Genomic DNA, 14,383 nt, shown 5'->3' on the forward strand with positions numbered 1-14,383 from the left:
AATCTATGAGTTGGTCCCATTACATAGTTGTAAGTTTGTTTAACTTATACATACGTAGTGTAGTCCCTTCGTGCCTTGTCTCGTTTTCAGGATGCACAAATTTTTGTTTTGTTTGGGAGAAACATGTACAAAAACAATTAGCAAATGTCAAATATCAGCATGTGGAACAGACAAGACTAAATATTTTGTGTGTGCCGTGTGGCATCCCGCAATACGAAGATGTTCATAAAACTGTTTCCGCATTTGACTGCAAAGAAAGTGGCAGGTATTCGGATTAAATGTATATTTTATTCCAGGCGAGGCTTTCCAATCATAATAATACTAACCTTGAAGTTTTAAATTGGAAACTGTGTTGGTCTGCTTTATTTCGCCAAATTTTGGAAATGTTTTGGCTAGCATCGTATAAAGGATCATTAAAGGTGCGATGCACTTTTGTTTCCTTTATAGCCCTGCCGTTGTATAATATTACAACTATGTGTATGGATCCAGCTTCGCATGCCAGAGAAATTCGCACAAGCAAGCTGAAGTGGAGCACAAGAAATAAAATGTTATGAGAGAAAGTTGTGACACGGCAGCTTTCTATCTGGTTTTGGATTTGGCGACAAGAAGAAGACTTGGTTCATCCCAGCAGAAGGGAATTGCACAACAAAGGAGGAGACAAAGCAGGGCAAGAGTGACTTCACTTTGGGATGAAATTTCATCCGTCGTTGGTTGTCGTTATGTCGTTGTCATCAACCTTTTACAACGCCATGCTCAATATCATAACTTTTTATACAATTTTCTTACCCTCCCACCATTGCACGTTATGTTTTTTTTGCAAAATTTGGATCAGTAATGCTCTCATATACTGAGTAGATGATGGTGCTCCTCCTAGTTGGCAAAGTTTTCTTCCATAAAGAATTTCTTGTGGAATATTGGATTGTTCCCCCTAAGCAACTTTTTCATTATTAAATTGACCGATTTACTTATGCGTATAGATATGCATGATAAGGAATAAGTATGTGCATGCAAGAGGTGAACAAAGTTATCCTCTCGATTTGGCCATGTATTTGCCAATATGTTAGATCACGGGAGAGTGGGTTCTGGCATAACTTTAGATTACTTTTGATTACAGGAAAAATGAGGGCGTGGGAGTGGGAAGCAAGGAAACTGCAAGTGAAATACTGGTAGTCGTTGCTGTGCAGGTAAAATATGTTTGAATCTGACATGCAGGAGATTAGAGCATCTCACTCACTCAAACCTCTCCCACTCACTCCGGTCTGCCACCCTCGCGACACGAACATCATCCTCAAAATTAATCATAAATACCAGTCAACACATATATCTCTACATATGTATGTAGGAGAAAGCAGATAACCTAATCCATGGAATATGACGCTGCAGCAGAATATTTCGGGCTGGTTCGCATTGTCAGCAGGCGCACACCATTCTCGTTCATGTCTCGTGTGCAAATCTCACTTTTTTTGTTTGTGTTTCCTCCAGAAAAACTTGAAACAAGAGAAGAATGATTGCTTAGCCACCCACAACATCCAAAACGGGCAAGCAGCAACGGGTGCAGAGACAAAATTATTTCAGCGAGAGGCGTTATTTGTGAGTGAAAAGGAAGACGTAGACATATTGGTGGTGGCGAAATGAAACCTCGGAAGAAACCTGAGCAAATTTCTCTTTTTTAAACCACATTGCTTTCACCAACACACCGTACACGTTTCACCATCTTATTACTTCTTTCCCTCTGCCTTTGTAATGTTGACGTCGCTCACTCCTTCTGTGAATGTGGTTGCTGCAGAGCAGAATCCTTTTTCGTGCTATGTGTGACACCCAAAATGTCTGCCAAAGACAACACATGGCAGTTCGTTATTCGTATTCTTTTGTAATACATTTCATTTTGTTTGAGGTCTGCTTAAATTTTCAAATCAGACCCAACCAAAGAAGAAGAAGACGTATGTAGCAACGTGCCATAACGCGGAGGAGTGAAAGCGAGAACGGGAAAAGGAGACGGATGCGTAAGAGGAATATATATGTGGGTAGTTTGTTCATATGGTGGAGAATTGGAATGGGGATGATGTGAGGCAAGTGCACGTTGGGTGGGACAAGGCATAGATTTCCTCGTCTTGGTTTCCCGAGATGAAAACCTTTGAAGTTTTGAAGGAAATAGTGTTGGAATCGTTGACGGGAGAAAAATAGGAGGGATGGAAAACGTAATTATTAACATTGTGAGATCCAATTCCCTGCCACTTACTTGCCCAAACTTGATGTGTGGGAGGCAGATGCTTACGATTTTGATCAAATTTCCTTCTTGTGCAGGTTGCCAGTTAGCAATTTGAGCTACACAATTTTTTTATACTTTTCATAATATTTCAGTATGTACAGAAAAAGAGAGAAAGAGGTCATGCCAATTGTATGTACAATGTGTTTGAAAACAATAATAAGTATATTAAACTGTTAGATGCATACATACTCATAGGAGAAGCATTTTGTTCGCCAAGTCAAGAACTGCAAGTTATAGTTTCGAGTTTTTGATGAGGAATAATAGAGTTGAGACAATATTTATTTAATTTCATTATCTTTTGGCTTTCTCTCTCAGCCTGTTTTGACGCTAGCTTTTTGCTGCGGTTTTATTGCTCTTGGATGACTGAATCTGACTGAATCTGTCATAACCAATGTTAATCTAAAAATGAATGACTCAATCTTTGCCAAAAACGCCAACGAACAAAAAGTTTATTATTTTATTTTATTATTTGTTTGCGTTGTTAGTGTCGTTTTCAGTTCTTGCTTGTATTGAACTCGGAGCAACCCATGTTTCTCCGGCACGTTTTTCCAGTTCCATTATTCCGTTATTTTTTAAGGACACAGAAAAAAACTTCGAATAATTTGACATGTGCACAACATTACGTTGATAAATTCAAAATTACTGGCTTGAGCTAAAAATCTACTTGGGCGTAACGGTGTGAAGTCGGAGGCGTCGCACTGACTAAAATTCGAGATATATGCTTCCTATATAATTTATGCTGGATATTGGCAATTAATTTTGTGCAATTATCACATTCTAAATGACTTTACGCTGCTCAGACAGACCGCAAACGGCAAACGGTTTTAAGTGGTATTTTGCCGTTGTTCATATTCTATGACTTGAGTTATGAACTCGACCTACTGACCATACATTCGCCGCAATCTGCTTCGAAAGTATTTAACAAGCGACGAAATTAAGTCGAACGTCTCCACACCTTTAGGAAAACTGTGGTTTCATTAGTTTTATCTACCTATTTCTCCTAATGGTCGCTGAAGTTAACACTTGGGTACGAATCCATCAAGTTTTATTACCTTCTAAAACACTCAAGGGTCTTTGTGGACCTGAGACGCTACCTACGCTTAAGCGAAGGTGAAGTAAAGTTGGGATCAAAAGTCAGAACGTAGCATGGTCTCTCTCATCTCCCTCGCATAGGACAAATATGGACTTTGGCACAAATAAATAAAAGAAGGTTCCATTCCATCCGTCATGAAGAAAAACAAAAAAAAAACTTTTTTTCCCTCTTGGCCAAGTATTTATGTGTTACAAAAGAAGAGCTTATTCCTCCTGTTTCTCATCTCACAAGCCCTGCCGTTGGTTGCTTTCCTTACTTTTTGCTGTCAACTGAAGCGTGCACTAACAATCGCAATCAGTATCTTCTTATCGGGTCCATTTGTTCTTTGAAAGTATTCTCATTTTTACACACAATAGTCGCTTCATCTGCGTCTCTCAAGTACAAGTATTAATCTGGAATCTAAAATACAGTGCTCCAAGCTACTCTAGCCAGCCAGCCAGCTTAGCCGGCAAGTAAAAGTTGGTACGAGTCGATTTCAGGCCAAAAAGTGATGAGTGATCGGAAGCATCAAACCTCGCAAAGTATGGATAAGTCTCCGAACAAGGGTTGGAGGCGATGGTTGAGTAACAAGAGACGAAAAAAGCAAAATCCAGTCAGTGCGTTACTTTACGGCCAACACAATAATACGGGACGAGGAAAATCCTCCTGTAATCTCCATTCAGATTGGAAAACGTCTTACCAGTGAAAAATGATTATGTTTACTTTTCTACCAAAGTCATGTGTAAAGAACAAAAACTCTTCTCACTCTTTTCATTGCTCAGCCGAACTGTATGCGAGGAAGAGGAAAGGAGGAGATTGAGATTGATTTCACCAACCTCAACCAACGAGCTTCACTTCTAATTTGGCATCATTATTCATATTCATCCGAGAATAACATTGTCAGAGGAGACAAAGCCCTTCCTCACTCGCTCACAAACAAAGCTCACACGTTTGACAAAGGAATTCATTCTTACCTCAACTTTGTTGACTTTAACACCCAACTGATGCAGTCAGTTCTATAGGTCCGACTATCTGAAATTGAGGAATAAGTTTTGTTAGAAATTTTAAGTAGTAATTTTCAAAACTAAATAAATATATACATAAATCATTGCATGTATAAAATGTGTGAGAAATTCACGATGGGATTCCTATGTAGTATGTAAGTATGCATCTAATAAAATGTAAATTGTCCGTGTTACAGGTTTACAAAAAGCACAATAAATCTTCATTCGAGCCATGTGCACCAACCAACACATAGAAAGCAGACGTTATTATTATGTAGTGTTTTCTCACCCTTCTCTCCTTGCAAAGAACTACAAAATATGTATCGCCAGCATTGTGCCCTTTGTGAAGCAAAGCAGCTAAATTGACACATCCGTATTCTACTTCCTTTTCTCAGTTCTCAACTTGGAAGCTCGTTATATCATTCCCCAGCAGAGTAAATTAAATTGGACAAAATCGTAAAAAAGTAGTCCCTTGTTGATTTCCAGGGACGCACGTCGACGGAGCAAAACAAATGAAATATGGTTCGGCTATGAACTCGGAGATCGTGGGAACTAGACTGGAGCCCAATGGCACGAATTTCCAATGCAAAGTGTAACAGAAAGGTAATGATTGAGCACCTCATCTCATTCATTAGTGAAGGACCACAACCAAAGGGCAGGTATAAATAATACTAATAAACAATGCAAAGCCAACCAGAGTGATAATGGTAATAATGCGATCGCTAATGATTTACTTCCCATGCCAAATTCATAACTTACATATCAGTGAATTGGGAATTGTCGGTTCGAGACATGGATTTTAGTAGTAGTATTTATTACGCCTAATATTTCTCGAAATAAAAATGGATCCTAGATATTCGTGCAGCTCCGCATTTCGTGCCATATGAATTTTTAACGAAGTGCGTCGTAATGTTGTCCATATGCCGTCATAATACGTTGAAATTCCATCTGCAATATCAATAACAAGGGAGAGACTCGGCTGGAGGAGGATGAGGACGAAATACTATATGGAATACTATACGGTGTTGATGGTGGATATTTTGTGAAGGGAGGATGATAAGTATCACATGCACACAAGTACGTAAGTGCATGTATGAAGGTATATGTATCCGCATCTGTAGCAGCAGGGGACTGAGCATTTGTGGTTCCGATATTTTATGACTTTTTCAATGAAATACGACCCAGTCAAACCCTCATCCTTTTATCCACCCCCATTGGATTGGATTAGATTCAAAAGCAACTTTAAGATGCTTGGTCTGTTTTCAAAGTGTTTCTCCATGATACTCTTGAGTTTCCATCGATTTCGAGCATTTTCTATAATATGCTATGAGATGCTTGCCACCTACGTAATTGGTGTATGAAAAATTCACTAAGTTTCTCTCTCTTTTTAAAGCGGTTCTAATCGTATTGTTCTCATTGGGTGTGAATAAGTCAGTAACAAGGAAGTTTAGCCCAAATTGCTCATTGCACACTAACACCATCAAACCATCAATTTAATTTACAATACAATACAGCATTGTGGTGAGCCAAGAACTGGCTGGAAACTACCCTGCTGACCTCATTCGATTTTGGTATTTTCACCCAATGACCCGGATCGAATCTCGTGTGGAAAAGGATATTCGCTGTCATGATGAAGGAAGCAGCATGAGTTCCCAATAAAATGAACGCTTGGGTGATGCATCAGATATGTAGCTGATGCCGTCGTCGTGATAAAGAGATACAACACAGGCTTTCACTAAGCCAAACAATGCACAGGGTATCCAGCACGTAATCCGATTTAAGGATATAGGAAGCTGAGTGTGGATCCGATATCGAATATCGATTAAGTAAATAAATGCAAGCAGCTAAAATCCATACATACTTGATATACGTACTTATTTAGGAGATGACTGGAAATGAAATCGAATTTTGAAAATGTGGTAGCAAAGCCCAAAACTATTTACAAAGTAATGAAATTAACCTACTTCATTTCGGATCTCCAATGATTTATAAGGACAGATAAGCGGTTGACATATCTAACGATATTCGCTATGCACTCCATTTGCAGACAAGTAGCATCGTGCATGCATACATACATACGTATAAGTATGTCAGTCTGCAACTGATGCTGTACATTGATCAAATCCTTTCAAAGCTTCTAATATCTAATCGTAAGTATTACGAGGAGCAGAGAAAATATTAAAAAGTTGAAAATCGAAAACTTATAATTATAAAGTGGATAATTTGCCAATCTTCCATATGCTTCAAAGAAAGTAACCTCAATTTTATTAGTAAAAGTTTAAAAGTAAAAGTCTTTTAAGTATCAAAGAGGACGACGACTTACAACAGCTGGTCATCTCGAGTATGGCAGCAAGTTTCAAAGAAAAGAGAAAGCTGGTTAACCCAAAATATGTCGGGTAGCATTAAGCTGAATTTCCAACTTGCGGAAGAAGCGAAGCACACTTTTGGCAAACCAACCTCTTTGATTCTCCACCAAGTAAGTCGGGTAAAGTATCTTTGCGGCCAAAATTCAGACAATCTGTAAAAGGCAGAAAGCCAACCCAAAAAGCCAACCCAACTCCAAAATTCTTAATTAGATTATATGCTTGAGCTTGCACCATGTTTAGTCCTGCGGAATAATCAGGTAGTTGTATGTACATATGTATACTTGCCTTCTTGCTTTGCAATATTACACGACGGCAACGTTCTCAAGATAATCCTGCAACTATAAAATGGGAGACCATCTCCCTCCATCCATCTAGATGTATGTATATACCTATGTACTAGTAAATATATACGCAGTAAATAAAGGCAGAAGGAAGTTCCTCAAAGTTAATTGATCCACGGATAGTACGGAAAAGGGTGGTTTATGAAGAAACTATACCTTAGCCAACTCATGGAAAAAGTTATGCTCATTTTGCAAATGCCCAAATAAGAAATTCGTCCCAACATGATTTCCTGTGGCTAAGCCAGCTTCTTTCAAACAAATGAATGGCCAACCCAACTCATCGTCACTCCCTTTACCACAATATTAGCTGCTTACTTATATATAATTCAACTCCGGAAGGTTCGTTACTCCACCAAGAAGAAGATGTCTTTTCCATTAAATCGGATTAGTTTCAAAAATCCTTCTCTTATCACAATGTTTCCTTGTACAATGCTTGGATATGCAAACAACCAGAAAAAGTTTCAAACTTTCAATCAGAATTCCAAAAGTGTACAAAAACACAGTCATCAGCAGCGGTTTAGAGAGTTCTCTAATCTCATTGCATCTTAAAACCCAGAGCAAATATAGTAGAAATGAAGGAAGAAGCGAAAGGGGAACTTTATCACTAAACTCTCAAACTCCCCGCATTAACCAGTCCTGTCATTTTCAAAGTCAACAAACGTTGAAAAGTTAACGTGATTTGCGTACAGACGATTGTTAATTCATGTATTGACTTCATCAGAGATGAGTGAAGCAATCCCATTTACAAAAAAAGTCTGCTGGAAGAAGGCTTAGCTTAACTCAGTTAGTTGACCACGTACAGATGGTCATTCATAGCTAATGCAATATTAAACTTATGTATGTATATGAAACTTTTGATGCATTGGTATAAGAACATTCATTCACGTACGTTGTGAGTGTTGACGACGCGAAACGAAAAGATTTAGTCAACACGAAATATATCAACGCGACAATAAAAAATAATAATCCCTTCCTAATCCTATTTCGGCCAGTGTACACCGCGTCAAGAAGTAAGACTGTCAAATAATAGCTGACTCTAAATCTTAGGATGTACGTACACGGAGAAAAATTATGTTTGTATTTTATTTGATGACACAATTGTGATAGAATTTTTTATAAATCTTGTGACCTGGTTATGGAATTATGTGACATAATGCTACGCATGTATACATCTGGGAGTGTACATATTTATGTATGAATCCTTCAATATACAAATTCATGTCCAATTAATTTTGTAAATCTGTCAAAACAGAACCGCAGCTTGAAAGTATTTATTATGCATCATAAAATAATTATGGTTCACAATAAGGGTACTCCATAATTTGCATTATAAATTCGCCATGAATTTTTGGTGACAGTTGAGGGCACGAGTGCCAATTTATTACAAAATGATATTGAGCAATGAGCACGTACATATGCGCAAACGTAGGTGAGACAAAACTACTGCACTGGATTTACCGATCGTGTCCTCGTCGTCGCAGTGATTTCCCAGGTGTAATAAACCAGGGTTAGGAACTCTCGTCAAATCTCGCACGTTCAGATTTTCCGCAACTTAATTAACAGAGAAACTTGACGATGATTCTTTGGCTCATGCAGATCTTTATACATGGCAGAGTAAACCCAGATGAACCATTTAGTAGGAACTCTGGTGGCATCAAAATACCGCATTTATAAGTATCTTCTGCAGAGGATAAGTGCTTTATCATCTATCGAACTCAAATAGTTTGCGACGAAATTAGTTAGATATATTAATAATTGTAATAGGACTGCAACATCTCCTGGTACATTTCATTTGATGCAGTGGTACATAGATTGTAAAAAGTGTCAATGTGCAGATGTCTCGTCCTTGTTTTTTATCGCCAATACCTAGAATAGTGTAAAGGAATTCCAGTCCAGAGCTAAGGATTGGTGACATTTCTTTCAAATTCCTAACGTTAAAAAATGACGGCTAAGAGAAAGATGAGTGGCAGGAATCCGCTGATATCTACTGGTTGTCCAAATTAATGCCAAATCAATTTGCTCTGTAGTCACCATATAAGTATTTTACTGGACCATAGCATCATGGTATCATCTTGTTTATCTTGCAGCCCTTTATAAGCTGTTTCAGTCAGTGATGAGCGGAAAGGAGCCAATTATTACATTTTCGTGTCGAGTCTGTCAACTTTGGTAACCAAGCTTCCTCCTTGATTTGTTCTTTTGATGCCACTCGGCTTCGTTGTTCATCATGCATGGATATTACATACATATTATTATATTCCTCCCTTTCTCTTGTATGCATACATTCGTGTCTGTTGCTACTCGTGATAAACACACACACATGGAATTCCTTCCTAATTGCCTTCGAAATACCAAGTTATCAGCATCAAACCAATACAAGGATGGCATAACCCTACGTCTTGGTTCAAAATGCCGCACAATCCAAGTCAATGCAATTTCATGTATGTATTTCTCCCTCACCCACACAACGCAATAACATATTATGCACTGTAGATTAGATGTAAATGCATAAGGAGTTATGTATGCAATGCAAGTTTGTTGTTGTCCTTCCCTGTTTGCACGGAATGCAGGAATAAATTGAAGAAACTCTTCGCATTAGTTTGTTGAAAACTAGATACTTAGAATGCAAATCAGTCACAGACTACAAGACAGCAAGGCTAGACTGACGACTGACTGGAGAGCTTGAAGACTTTTCAATTGCTGCAGTTCTTTGACTGCAAAGATAACTCCGAATGATGGCACATTGGGTCTGCTCATACATAATCAGAATCACACGAAAAACTTCTTGGCCAAGTTAACGAGTTGGGAATTCGATGATGACTCGACGCTTAAGAAATTCCAGTCCTCCCTCCAGAGTTGATAATGATTATATGATCTGCGTAATAATATCATTATCCTATAACTGCTTATCTTGAATCTTAAGTTGGTTACCAAAAAAACTTTGAATAAACTCACGATAATCTACACTCATTTCACGGTTCAGTCGCGATAATCCACACCTCACAAAGGCCACAAAAAATAAAGCACACAAAACGGTTGAAATGAGTAAGGCATATGTAAAATAAAATGAAAATTCACATCCAAATTTATAACTAGCTAGTTTAAAATCTAAAATATTTGACGTCGTGGTAAATGGAACAACCATACTCCCCAAAATTCTGCAGTATCACAACATGCCGCAATTTAGGACAGGAAACATTGGCTAAAATTTCTCCAGCAGTTTTACAAGTTTACACTGGCTAAAGTGCAAGGGTATCAGTTCTTTTGGATGGAATGATGCGAAACTTGTGCTACTTGTGAGGATTGCAGACAAACTCACTTACTCATGAAAATGTTGTGTAGTTTAGATGTACAGGGGAAATACGAGAGAAACGAATGAACTGTGAACTGGGGAGGATGAGAGCTCACTGCACAAGAAGAGGTTGACAACACCCAGAGGATTTCCTAGGTCTAGTTTGTTGTTGTTCCGTTTAGACTTGCGGGACAAAATAGGAAAACAACGCACTTTGATTTACTCTATCCAGCCATTCCTCCTTTGCACATCTTCCGAAACCGAATTCCAACTCCATTTGTATAACACACTCTCCAGCTCCCACATACATGCATACACAGCAGAAAGAAACACACAGGATGATTCCCTTAAGACTGAACTCTGTGGACTAAACTAGGACAGTTTACGGAGCCGGTGAAGGAATCAATAAAAAATAATTCTGTCCTCCATCGTTCTGAAGTTGTCCTTCCTTTGGGCTTTGAGAATTCTCAGACGCAATCAACGAAGATCAATTCATTTGATCTTCTCTCTCTCGCTACCATTTCGCTCAGATCGTTTTTTGCGTATCATTCATTCCTTCCTCTCTTTACGTATTAAGTGTTGTCCTCAATCGGCTATTTCTGATTTGTACTTTTTTTCTACCCGTTCCTGTCCTCTAATATTTTGTCTGAGCAATTGTCTTGTCTTGTGCTGCTGGTTGGATTTGCTGTGGACAGCTAATAAATGCCAAGTTGTTTTACGTGTGCTTCCAACATGGTATAATAGTTATCAACGTCAAGTTCTGTATATGATTTGTCTGCATAACGGATTCCAGCAGGGCACGACAAGACATGGGGGTGGTTACATACTTAATTGATTGTGCACATTTTATATGCACGATTATTCGTGTTTCTTGAAAGAAGGATGATTCTCCATTATGATTTGCAATATAGTTGTCGACTGCATTGTGCATGAACAAAGTTGCTGTATTTTATGTGATCATAAACAAGACAACTACTTCAGACACACACTTTGTAACGAAAACCAAACTGTTTATTGAAACCCACACATTGAGAATACTAGACAAGTGAGTATTAAGCAATTTGTTAAAGGAAATCATCAGTGGAATACTGGATTTTCCTGATGCAGTCTCAACAAACAAGTTGAAAACTTATTTAAATATGTTTATTACCTGCTGTAATAAACATATTTGAACACACACACTGCCACACAGATCCACGGTTTTATAGAGTAAACTACATTTCATATGGATTGAATTTACATTCATGGCCAGAGATTATCCATCAAGACTCTCGCTCACTTCATGCGAATGACCTGCTTGCCTTGAAAGCTATCTCGTCGGTTTTTTGTTCGTTTTTATGTTGTGAATTCAGCCGATCAAACTGTATCCAGCAGCATCAGTTCCAAACCACCAACATCGGTGCTGACTTTTATGGATAGTGCAGTGGTTCATGTATACACAATACATGATGGTGTTGCTTTTGATTTATTCTGCATATTTTTGACTGCTGAATATATGCTGGATGGGTTTGATCAAAGATACGAGTGTATCAGACAAGACAAGTGGATAGATGTGCACTTTATTGTGGCTTCGAGAATCAGAATTGACAAGACAGGAAAATCTCTTTGAAAGTCTGTAAAATGCTGAACCTTGGGAAGGAAAATCCTGAATGACGAATCCGCAAAATCTGTATGCAACTGAGCAAGATATCGCAAATTGGGTTAGAAATAATAAATAAATAAATGGACAGAGGCTTAAAAGTCGAACTGTTTCTACCGCAGATTTTTACAGATTTCTCAAACCGTGTAAGAAATGTTTAAGCCATCAATGTCGACTAGACTCAAATATTACCAAAAGTATTAGACACAAGTTAAAATATCATCATCATGAGTAATAATTTCGAATCATCGAGTGATACGATATAAAACTACATAATACTTCTATACATGCATGCATACGTAGATTTGCGAGAATTTCGCATGGAGAAAGAGACAGCAGCTGGACGAATCCACTACTCACTTTCTCCTCTCATATTAAAACAGTCAAGCTCTGGTTGGATTATATGTGCTCATATTTAAGCTCAGCTCAGCACTCAGCAAGTTGACATTCTAGTCAAAATTGGTTCTGTGAAATCTCAAGTTGGTCTCAAGTTGGTTGTATGTACTTACTTGTTAGTTAGCAGGAGCCGTTTCTCAACTTTTGTTATCTCAGTTAGTTCAACTACCACCCGGATTTTATGGGTACATATGTTCCTTCGATTTGTAAGTGATTACTCAATAATTCATGTCACAATTTCAATAACTTTTACTTTACTGGAATGAAGAACCGTTGTGAACTCAAAGTCCTTTTAAAATGTCAGATTCCCAATCCCGTTGTAACTGCTTGCTTTCTTCTTCCTCTTCCTTGTGCCGATCTCGATGCTGCTGTTCAGCTACAGCTGGGTGGCTACGCTCTCATTGCCAAACTTGTAACATTCAATGTCTTCTCTTTCGGATGAGAAAAGAGTTTTGTCCAACTGCACTTGAACGAATGCAATGCCGGGAGGGTAGCAGGTCGTTTTTTACGGCCAAACTTTGCTTTTTAGCCTCACTTAAGCAACTGCTGAGCTTTTGCCAACTTTGTCTCGTCTGTGCCAACTTTCACCAGAGGAGAAGACGAAGAAGGAGGTAGTGCTGGACTTACGAGAAAACCGATGTATTTCCCTTTTCTTTTTCCTACTCACCCTTGGCGAGAGAGGTGGGACACTTTACACAATTTGCAAAATGTAAATAAACGCTGAAGGTTGGTTGAAGAACCTCGATTTCAAGAAGAACTTTCCCTCAATTGAGATGTGATGATGGCTATGGCTTTGTTACAGACGGTCACAACGAGAGCTAAGGTCCGTAGGAGAGAACACAGTCTTAAATGGTAAAAAAATCTCAAGTTGATCTCAATTTTAAAATTCACTGTCAGCCTCAATTTTTCCCTTTGAAACCAAGATTTAGATTCAGAGGCCCACTTCCTCTCCTCCTGTTTGTCTTTTATACTCCTTTCTTTTATTTCTCGGGCTACCTTTGATGCCCCAAACCTATCAAACAACTCAACCCCTTCGTCACTGTGTATGTGCAGAGAAATGACTTTCACTCTTGAAAATTTCAAACTTGAACTCGAACCGTGTTTACTTTCCTTCAATAAGAAAAGAAAGGTTTCGCTTGTGGTGGAAAAATTCGCTTTGCGCTTGAAAAAGTTGACATGCACGTCTACACTCGAAGCAGGTCCTCTGAGGAATGAACCCAAGCCATGTTGGCAAAGGTATCTGCAAGTCAACCGGAGAAGCTCTCGACCGAAAGCAGAAAAGTGCTTTAGGCAGCAGCAGCAGGCAGAATGAGAGGATGAAAAACTGAGACCGTGTGCGTCTGTCTCCTCCTGAAAGCAAAGTTGGACTGACTTGGGGTCTGTTTTGCTCCGTGGTGAACACAATTCTCGTCTCGGAACAACGTCGTTCAGCAACAACAACGGGAGATTGGGGTTCGAGGATTCTAAACCAACCGACTTTCATACTACAATGATCCAAAACTTTGAATCTACTACTCTCGTGTGTACCGTGTGGTCATATAACGCAACTCAAAACAAGCTCTCTTTGTAATAAGAATAATGCAAATAAGTGTGTATTCATTCTGCTGATTGTCCTGTGGTAGAGAGATACTTATACAGGCTACTACCTTCCATGCACCACATAGTATATTTTATGCATTTTATGTTCATCCAGAAGCTAAATATAAAGTTTGTGGTTTGATGATGGAAACCTCATCATCGAGTCCGCAAATAGCGTTTCAACAACTTATGTAACGGATGAGATGACCCACAGATATATACAGAAAAGCCTCCCCGAATATGTGAAAAAAATGAATTTTTAGGATAGTTATACCCTTATGAAATAGTTACGAAAAAAGCTTAGAGATACCTGAAAAATATTGCATTTTCTAATTTGTGCTGGGAAATTCAGAAGAATAGGCAAGAAAATTAGACACATAATATTCCAGACACATAATTGAATTATCCGCTAAAAGGGGTGTGTTAACT

At 38.6% G+C, this 14,383-nt stretch overlaps 1 protein-coding gene across 2 annotated transcripts in view; it reads right to left on the bottom strand.

The window, feature by feature from the left end:
• LOC110847005 (slit homolog 3 protein) overlaps nucleotides 1-13,750 on the bottom strand; it is an 83,060-nt gene extending 69,310 nt beyond the window's left edge. For both annotated transcript variants that reach the window (XM_035850182.1, XM_022093848.2), the window contains exons 1-2: nucleotides 12,490-13,750; nucleotides 4,316-4,373 (exon numbers count right to left, since the gene is read on the bottom strand). The gene's annotated coding sequence lies outside the window, so the exon portion shown is untranslated. The remainder of the gene's footprint in view (nucleotides 1-4,315; nucleotides 4,374-12,489) is intronic.
• Nucleotides 13,751-14,383: the final 633 nt, after the last annotated feature.

The sequence above is a fragment of the Folsomia candida genome, unplaced genomic scaffold, assembly GCF_002217175.1.
Source record: "Folsomia candida strain VU population unplaced genomic scaffold, ASM221717v1 Fcan01_Sc003, whole genome shotgun sequence".
Lineage (NCBI taxonomy): Eukaryota > Metazoa > Arthropoda > Collembola > Entomobryomorpha > Isotomidae > Folsomia > Folsomia candida.